Source organism: Opisthorchis viverrini, assembly GCF_000715545.1.
Source record: "Opisthorchis viverrini unplaced genomic scaffold opera_v5_23, whole genome shotgun sequence".
NCBI classification, from domain to species: Eukaryota; Metazoa; Platyhelminthes; class Trematoda; order Opisthorchiida; family Opisthorchiidae; genus Opisthorchis; species Opisthorchis viverrini.
In genome coordinates, this window is record NW_008751679.1 from 2,594,445 (window position 1) to 2,603,316 (window position 8,872).

The window sequence follows — 8,872 nt, forward strand, 5'->3', positions numbered from 1 at the left end:
GCATGCGCAAAAATCCAAATACCTCGGAAGTTGTGGTGATAGCATTTCTAGGAACACTTTCGGAATATATTGGGATATGACGATAAGCACGGAGAATGTCAGTGTGGGAAAACTCCGGCGCATCCGTGCAATATGGAAGAAAAATCATGAAAGTGGGGGGTGGGATAACGATCAGGTATGGTAACATTACTGGGTGCTCGATAGTCTCCGCAAGGGCACCAGTCGAAAGATGGCTGTTTGGTAACCATTTGGTAACCATATATTCTGAGAAGGTCGGATGATACCTAGCTGAAGCGTGTGTTGAAATTCGTCTTTGGCTAAGTGTAATTTCTCTGGAGCCAAACGGCGTGGACGTGTAAAAACCGGAGGACCACGCGTATGAATGTGATAAACAACGGAGAGTTTTGGTTTGGGGTCATGGAAATTTGGTTTGGTCAAGTCTGGAAACCTATGTAGTAGTGCGTGATAAGGTGAATCGCCGCTTTCAAAACATGTGATTGGATAGATGGAGGGTAAAATGATAGAATGTCCATTCGTAGACAGCTGAGTATTTGAGTCAATAAGACGTTGTTGTCTCAGGTCTACCAAAAGGTTGAAATGGGCGAGGAAATCTGCGCCGATAATGGGATGCTGGACGTCAGCAATTACGTAGATCCATGGGAAATCTTGGCGTAACCCAGGGTTTAGTTGTAGAGTGCGCTGTCCATAAGTTTTAATTGGAGAACCATTCGCGGAGGTAAGATTAAAAGAAGAGAAGATGGGTCTGCAGGAAATGGCACTTATAGGGATAATGCTGAAAATTTGAGACCGGAGGGTTTGTCGACGATTGTAAGACGGCGGGTTATATGGGTTGGGCTTATAACTTTGGTCGCCTCTGGTTCGATCCGCGAGTTTCCCGACGTTGACTGAGGAGTCGGCTGATTTGGTCGGAAAGAACATGGTTGTGAACACTTCTGAGCACTATGTCCGAACATACTGTGGTGCGGACAAAATGCCTGTTCTCGGGAGGATGAACGTGACCGGGATGTTGAACGTGAACGAAAAGGCGGGCGACGAAACGGTTGATGTCGGTTTATACGAATAGCTGCGACTGAATAGCAGCCAACTGATCGAGACGATCGTGAAGGGCGGGCACCGAATCTGAGGCGTTTCCGTAGAAGACGTTAGCAGAACGTGGTTGGATTCCGAGTGTCTTGTCCGCAATGCTGGCCAGTCCAGCTAAAGGGACACTATCAAGGATGGACGCCAGAATGGTTTGCACCTGAGGGTAGGCGTTTCAGAAAGTTGCTTGAATAAATCGCCATCAATTTTGCTGTCCCCCATGATATTATAAAGCATCCGTAAAGGTTGAGATGGCATGGACTCGTTCAGTGATTCACCGCTGAGTAGCCATTCCAGTCTCTTACGCTCTGATAAACTGCAAAGTTTAGTGAGTGCTTTGCGCAAGTGAGTGTAGGGTTTAGTGTCGTCAGCGGTCTGCAGTATATCGCGCAAGTCTGCCGTCGTCTCTGATGGAAGCACCGCTAGAACGTGAATGATTCCACGGAGGGCGAACTGAGCTTGGATTTGGGTGAACCATATGTAGGGATCGTGATGCCAAAACGGTGGAAGATGGACGGAGACGGCATTCATGTTGGGTGCGAATGTGATGGGTGTTGGAGAACTACCGTGATGAGAGGTGATGACATAGCTAGTAAACTCGGGCTCACCAGTTATCGGTGTTCCATTGTGTAAATCAGAATGCGAGAAATAGACACTAATAAAACCTGTTTTGAGGGCGTGAGTTTACAACAACTAGGTGCACCGTAAGCAAATACAATACAATAACGAAAATAGAAAGGTTCAAACGGAAGAATTATCGTTCTGCGTGTGAATTGTAACAGTTCCACCGAGTTCGTTTGGGTGCAGGTAGTCGTGTTTCTTTTGGCAGATTTCCTGCTACACGATCCTGGTTGTCCGCAGTTTTTGGTGCTTTAGTCAGTCTGTGTCCCGACGCGCGAGTGATGCGTGTGTGTGCTTGATTGTGTTCTGTCCTTACAGATAGTTCGTTGCAATGAATGGGACATGAAAACAATGTGAAATCACCTGGTGTCGTTCAAAAAGTCATGGAACAGGATTTGACATATTGTATTCACGTTACGATTTTGACGCGTGGTTATGAAACAGACAAAATGGAATGGGGGTAGTAGGTGCCGGTGGGAAATTGACTAGAGGAGTAATTAAGCAGAATGGTAGGCGTTACAAATACTCCCCCTTTAGAGAGGGATCATATAGGCGCTGTCATCAATCCAGACAAGATACATCTTGTCTGGTGATGCACGTTGTGGGACGTGGAACAAAACAAATCACGATGGAGACAATGGATGCGGATGCCCTAATCAGATTGGGCAACCGTTACAGGTTCCAAAATGGAGCCTTGAGAAACTCCAATGCAGTTGGAGAAGCATAATGCATGCCCACTTTCACTCGAATCGTGCCGTCTAATAGGAAGGCCCTTATCAAGTGTAGAACTTCCCTTTAAAACATATGGCCCCCGATATGAGTCTCTCATCCTTAGCTTGGCTTAAGATTTTCATAAATGGGAACATTTTTGTCGCGCAAGAACGTTTTCGTGGAAGTACTGTTGAACCGAGTACATTAAGCTATTGATATTAAGATTATCTGAGGCGACCCACATTAGAATGCATTCCAGCGATTTGCACTGCACGCTAGTTTGTTCGCAAGGCCTTCAGCTATCGGGCGATAGTCGATTACCAGTTTTGTAGTTTGCCGTGACAATCACCTCCTTCCAAGCAGAGAAGGTGGATTCGTCAAGCGACTGACGAAACATCAGCGTGAAATAATATGTCTTTCAGGATCTTTCGATGGGTCTCGTATGGCCGCAAAGTGCAGAACGATTTTCTCTTGTGCAAGAGTTGACGAACGAAGGCGCGAGTGGAGGGTCATCGATATAGGTCAGCGATAGGATTGGTCCTAAGACTAAGCTTCGAGAAACTCGGATGCGAAGAGCACTTGAATATGCGCGTGCTCCATAACGCGAATCCACTGGTACACTGATGAAGCCTTTAGGAGGTTTACAGTACGGGAGTATAAGGCACACCCATTACAAGTCACCGGGACGTCCTAAACACTGTTTGTTCCCTCAAACGTGGGTGTAAGATAGAGTGAAATAGGATACGAGAGGGACGCCTAACGGTCGAAGTTGTTTAGATTTTAAAGGCTGTATATGCACCGAAGACAGATGCATCTTCTCATTCTAGTTTCAGCTGATTCGTCGAACAAAAAGGCTCTCCATGAAAAACCTGCGCTCGTTGCCGGAAGTTCTCATGATGTTCCATTTTTCACGATTTTTAAGGTTTCACACAAATCCACAAATGTCAGGTCGCTAGTGTTGTCCACGTGAGTACTTGCATTTACAACCACAGCTGGCTGTTGGTCGTCATGTAAATTAATCACAATAACATAGGAGTGATGAAAAGCAACGCATCACTGACGGAACTATTGCCGTATATTTCCTATTTCGCTGGCTACATGAACATTTCTCTTCATCAATTTCTAATTCTTACTTCAAGATTTTATCATTCCTTTAGTTATTATCTCTATACTTTACATTGTACTGGAAGATAAAATGTATAGTTCACCTTTGTGGCCCAGTATGTCATTAATAAGTCCAATTCCGCTGCCAGTTTTTTTTTAAAAGATTGCACTTTTAGTTAAGACAGCGTCGACCCGAAGTGCCTTTCAACTGGCGACGGCTAGACGCACACCCAAAATTTCTCGGAAACCGTGGTTCGAAGAAGGAAAACTTCAACATAAAGTTTTAACATTTGATGGTAATATTTCGGGCGTATGAGATCATCCCAAATGGCCGCAGTTTTGTTGAAAGTTGTTTAAATCTACTCAATCCACACGATATTTAAGGCCCACGATATTCATATTTTAATCGCTGATATGGCTGAGCACGTAAATGCGGAGGATGATTTTGTGGAGAATTTAGCTCGTCAAGTTTTTTTTCATTCAATGCGTTTAAAGTCGCTTTGAAAGAATACCAGGCGAAACATTTCGTTGTTTTCGTCCGCACAAACTCCAAAAAGAGCAGCAATTCGCCACTTTAGCATGAAAAAGCCTCGTAACGCGGCAGCAGACATCCCTGCAGACAAAGCTGAAGCCGTGGAATTCGTCGCACTTAGGAAGTTCATGGTTGATTTTGTGTACACGGTAGCACACGTCGTACTGATTGTCCGGCAACGTTCTACGTTCGCCGGTGACATGACTGCTTGAGGGTTACTTCCTACTACCTGGAGCACAACCATCCACGCAGCAAGCTTATTTTTGACAGGCTCTCCATCAACCGGTGACCGACAAATGATGAATTAAAGGAGTGTTCTACCCTTTTGAAATACGGTGCTCCGTCATCGGAGATTCGGCAGTACGTCGCCGACCACTTTGGAAAGGTAATCACTATCAAGGATGTGCGTAACTATCGCGTCAAGTGTCGACCCCCATCGTTAAGTGGGTCGTTGGTTACCTTTTAGTTGGTTTCTTAGATGACATGTCGTCCATCATAGCCAAGTTGCGAGAGTGCGGTCGCGTGCTGCTGGTGGAATCGGAGGGTGGCAGATATAGCCACTTGCGTCTTTCTCGAACGCAGCAGATAGCACTCTTTAGACGTTTCCCGGACGTTGTAAACGTTGATGCTACGCACGGTACTAACCGTCTTGGGTAAGTAAATTTAGAGCCCATGACGTTCGCTGTTACGGTACAAGATTTATACATTCCTTGTGACGGATAGCATGAGTATCGTTCGACCCGTAATTTATGCCTTTGTCGAAACCGAGCATTTTGCGCCATTTCGCAAGCTGTTCGGCTTGTTCAAGGATATGGTGGTTAGACAATATGCAGTCAAAACGTACGTCATGGACAATATGACTTCGCGGATGCGGGCGGGCAAAGCTGTATTCGGCTGAGGTATAATGCTGTGCTATTTTCACGCACGGTAAGCCATCCGGAAGCAAGTACGTTTCATTGCTTTGGTGCAACTTTTGCCGCCATTTCCAACCGCAGTTGGCACATATTTCACCGCATGGCTCGCTTTGATAATGCAGCTGAGTAAGTGCATGCACCAAATATTAATCGCGTAGATTTCGCCAGAATTTGTAAATCCTGAGGAGAACAGATCCAAGTTTTGTCTCTTATTTGACTGCCAACTGGCTACCCATCACTCGAAAGTGGGCCATTCATGCACAACGCGGGTTGATACTTTTTGGGAATGTGACCAACAACCGCCTGGTGAACGCCAACGAGCGTGTGAAAAGGCGCTTGCATCACTCAGATAGCCTGAAGCATGCCGTGATGACGAGGAATTCGTGTGATTGTAACTCGAAGTCCTCAAATGCCGAATCAATGAACCCATGGCAAACCGCAACGATCATACCTTTATCCCTCATCCCGGTAATGGGAATTATGAACCACTAGGTAAACAACCAAATAAAATTCCATTACATCCAAACGCTTAAATGCTGTTCCCGAAGAATAATTGCTTGCCCATTTTTCGTTTCAGAATCCTTGTCCCTTGAAGTGGATCTTAAGAAAATGATAAATGGAGCGACTACCAATTAAGCTTGTATCAGTGATGCCAATGAATAAAATGCAATTTGCCAATGGCGTTTTCGTAAACTCATGGCGGTTGCATTTTCAACGCGTGGAGTTATGAGTATGGGGCGCCGTCGTTGGCCATTGTATAGGTGAGACCTCATAATCTGCGCCGCGAATAGCAGTTACGCTAAGTAGTCGAGGTGAGCGACAGCTCATTGTTTCGGGTAATGGAGAGAGTGGTCGAGGGGTTATAATCAAGAGTAGGAGTTGGGAGTGCGCTATCAAATTGGGTGGCGATTGCAGTTTGACACGTGATGACCACCATTGATCGTTGGGTTAGTCTATTATGTGTTGTCGGGGCATTATGGTTAGCTACAAGCATGTGTACGGGCCTGGCAGTTACTATAGGTAGTCACGTAGGTTACGTCGACTACAGTTGTGATGTTTACCGAAGGTAGCAAACATAAATGGCATCGAGTAAGTATGAGTATGACGATGAATAGCCAAGTTAGGTGACTTCGAGTACGGCTGTGAGTATAGCAGGCTGTCAGATTAGGCTATCACCCATAGCTGAGTCCTTGGTTTTACCGGTCAGCATATATATTGGATTGATGTTTACTGTAGGTAGCGAAGATAAGCGGCATCGCGTATAGTTAAGGGTATGAAAGACCATCAGCTTTATAATCAGCGTTGCACATAGACACAGGTCTTGCAATTACGATAAGCAGCCAAGGTAGGTGATATCAACTGCAGTTACGAGTATGACGGGCAGCCGTTGGTCGTTAAGATGTCACGCATAGTTGGAACCTGGTTTCTATCGGCCCGCATAGATACTGGCTTGATGATTACTGTAGGTAGCAGGCAGGGACGACAGTGAAGATCGGGGTTTAACACTGATTTCATGCTCTCCATGATGATATAAGCAGCAGACATAAGCGAGAGCGCGCACATTTATGTACTCTCAAGATGTTATTTTATTCTTCAGGAACACCGAAAAACGCCAAAATATACTAATGCGCGATTTCGTGTATTATGTCGCGTAAACCGGCAAAAAATGCAATCGGTGATGGTCAATGACCTTGATATTTCGCTCACTTAAACAAAATGCTACGTGCAACATGTCACGGGAAGGTGCAAATTGATTAGACTAACTCCCCATTAAAACAGCAACTTCGAAAACCCTATAGTTTCGGCGAACTCAATTTGGGTGTGTCAATAACCTGCGGCCTTTCAACTAGGGTTAGTGGTTTGTATCGCTTGCACTTTGAATGAAACTGACGGCCCAGTAAGATGATACAAGCGTTCATTGCTGTTTTGATTGAATGGACAAGATAACGGCTCGGGAACTGGATCATTGTAAGAATCGCTTTCCTAAGTCGACCTGGATAATCCTTCATGGTGACAGTTACGTTTAGTTTGGTGACGTGCGCATGGTATAGTATTCTTTTGAACATCGAAATGGAGTTTTACGGTACTGACCAGTGCTACCAGACAGTGAGATCGTTCTACAACCTCCTTATGCCGATGGTAACACCGAAAACATGCCGCAGGTTTATGTCGACATGGTGGTCAGTTCGGCTACCAGCAGAAAATTATTTTGTACGAATTGAATAGTTTAGGCCAAGAATGGAGCCCCACAATGCGTTGCTACGTATTGTTTTTGGCTATGTAATTGGCTTATTGACATGCAATCTAAGCACATTGTTATTCAGGTGGTTAGGAAACCGCTTTGAGGCTGAAGTCAAAATACCAGCGGATGCAATGCATATTTAAGCACAGCATCATCGATCGCACCAAAACCCGTCGAGAGGTCAAGTTAACTGTCATGGATAAGAATCAGCCTCAGTTGTCGAAGCTCACGACGCGCAGTAACATAGCATCACATGAACGCCAGTTTACAATGCAGGTCGTGAACAGTTCATGAATTGACCATCATTGAATGAGATAATAATGCGGATTTATTCCTGTTATTGAAACGAACAGCACGGGAAGGCCAACAGACACCAAAAGTTTGCCTCTGCCTTGCAGGGAATAATCAGCAGTGCTCATCTCACAAAACTAAAATAGTTTCAAACCAGGAACCGGCGGCTAGTAGCTAACAGCTGTTTAGTTTTCGGATGGCAATAAACCCATTTGCGCGTATGCAACTTATCTATGCGCATAACTTTTTTTGCGCGCGACGACAGGTCCATCGTGCTCACCGCTTTTAGTAGTTTGTTTCGTTGTAGTGGGTGTTGATCAGCTCCTCGCGTTCACCATTTCGGTGATATGTTGCAGCGACTTCCATGTGACATTTGTTACTTTTAAAATCCAACCATAGTACTTCAGCACCTAATACGCCATTTTGGACAAGACTGACATATTAAAGTTCCCGTAACCATGAACTCCTGCGTCTGTGTTCGTGTGACGGCTCCTAACAAACTAGGCTTGTAGAAATTGCAACGCCATATCAATCAAACACGTGGTAGATTAAGCGTAATTGAGCAGCACACAGAGGCATGTTACTGCTGACTGATCGCTCGGTGAGAAACAGTTCACGCTTCCAGTTTTGCTGTAGTAATTAAAGTGAGACTTTGGGTGAAGTTATCAAGGCCAACTTTTGTTTGGATGGGCCCAAGTCATACTAGTGGGTGAAAATTCATTGGTGAGAAAAATTCAACTCTGCTCAAATTGGTCCGCGTTCGGAAATTTTCCGTCTTCTAACAGGGAAGTGTAGACCGCCTGATCAATATCTGTTCTGCTCTCGGGATGTCCAAAAGAACGCTCCGAGGTTGTTCCATGATCCAAACTGTGAACAAGCCCTCAGGTCTTTATTTGGATCGTTATTAACTGAACCGTCACTTAAGTGAAACTTTACTGAGAAAGATTGTATACGAAAAGTCCACTTTCCCCAGAGAATGTTAACAGGATCTGCATAGACACAAACACGGCACCCGAGGCCTCTATCCCGACACTTCACAGTAAAATCAGGTCTCGACTGAGAGTGAGTTGATGTTCGTAGCCTAGTTTCAGTATTTCTGGCCTCTGTCTTTCAAATCCAGTTTCATTCACAAAGCAATAGATCTCGTCTGTTTTTACTGGGTTTCCCCGAATCTGGTGGGAACACCGGATCAGCAATTCTGAAGTACGTCGGATGGTGTTCGGGAGAGATAACTCACCCTCGATAGATGAACTGATCACACTGCATAGGTTGCGCTGGCTTGGCCACGTGTTGCGTATGCCAGTCGACCGACTTCCTCGAAGGGCTCTTTTCGCACAACCACGTGAAGGGTGGAAG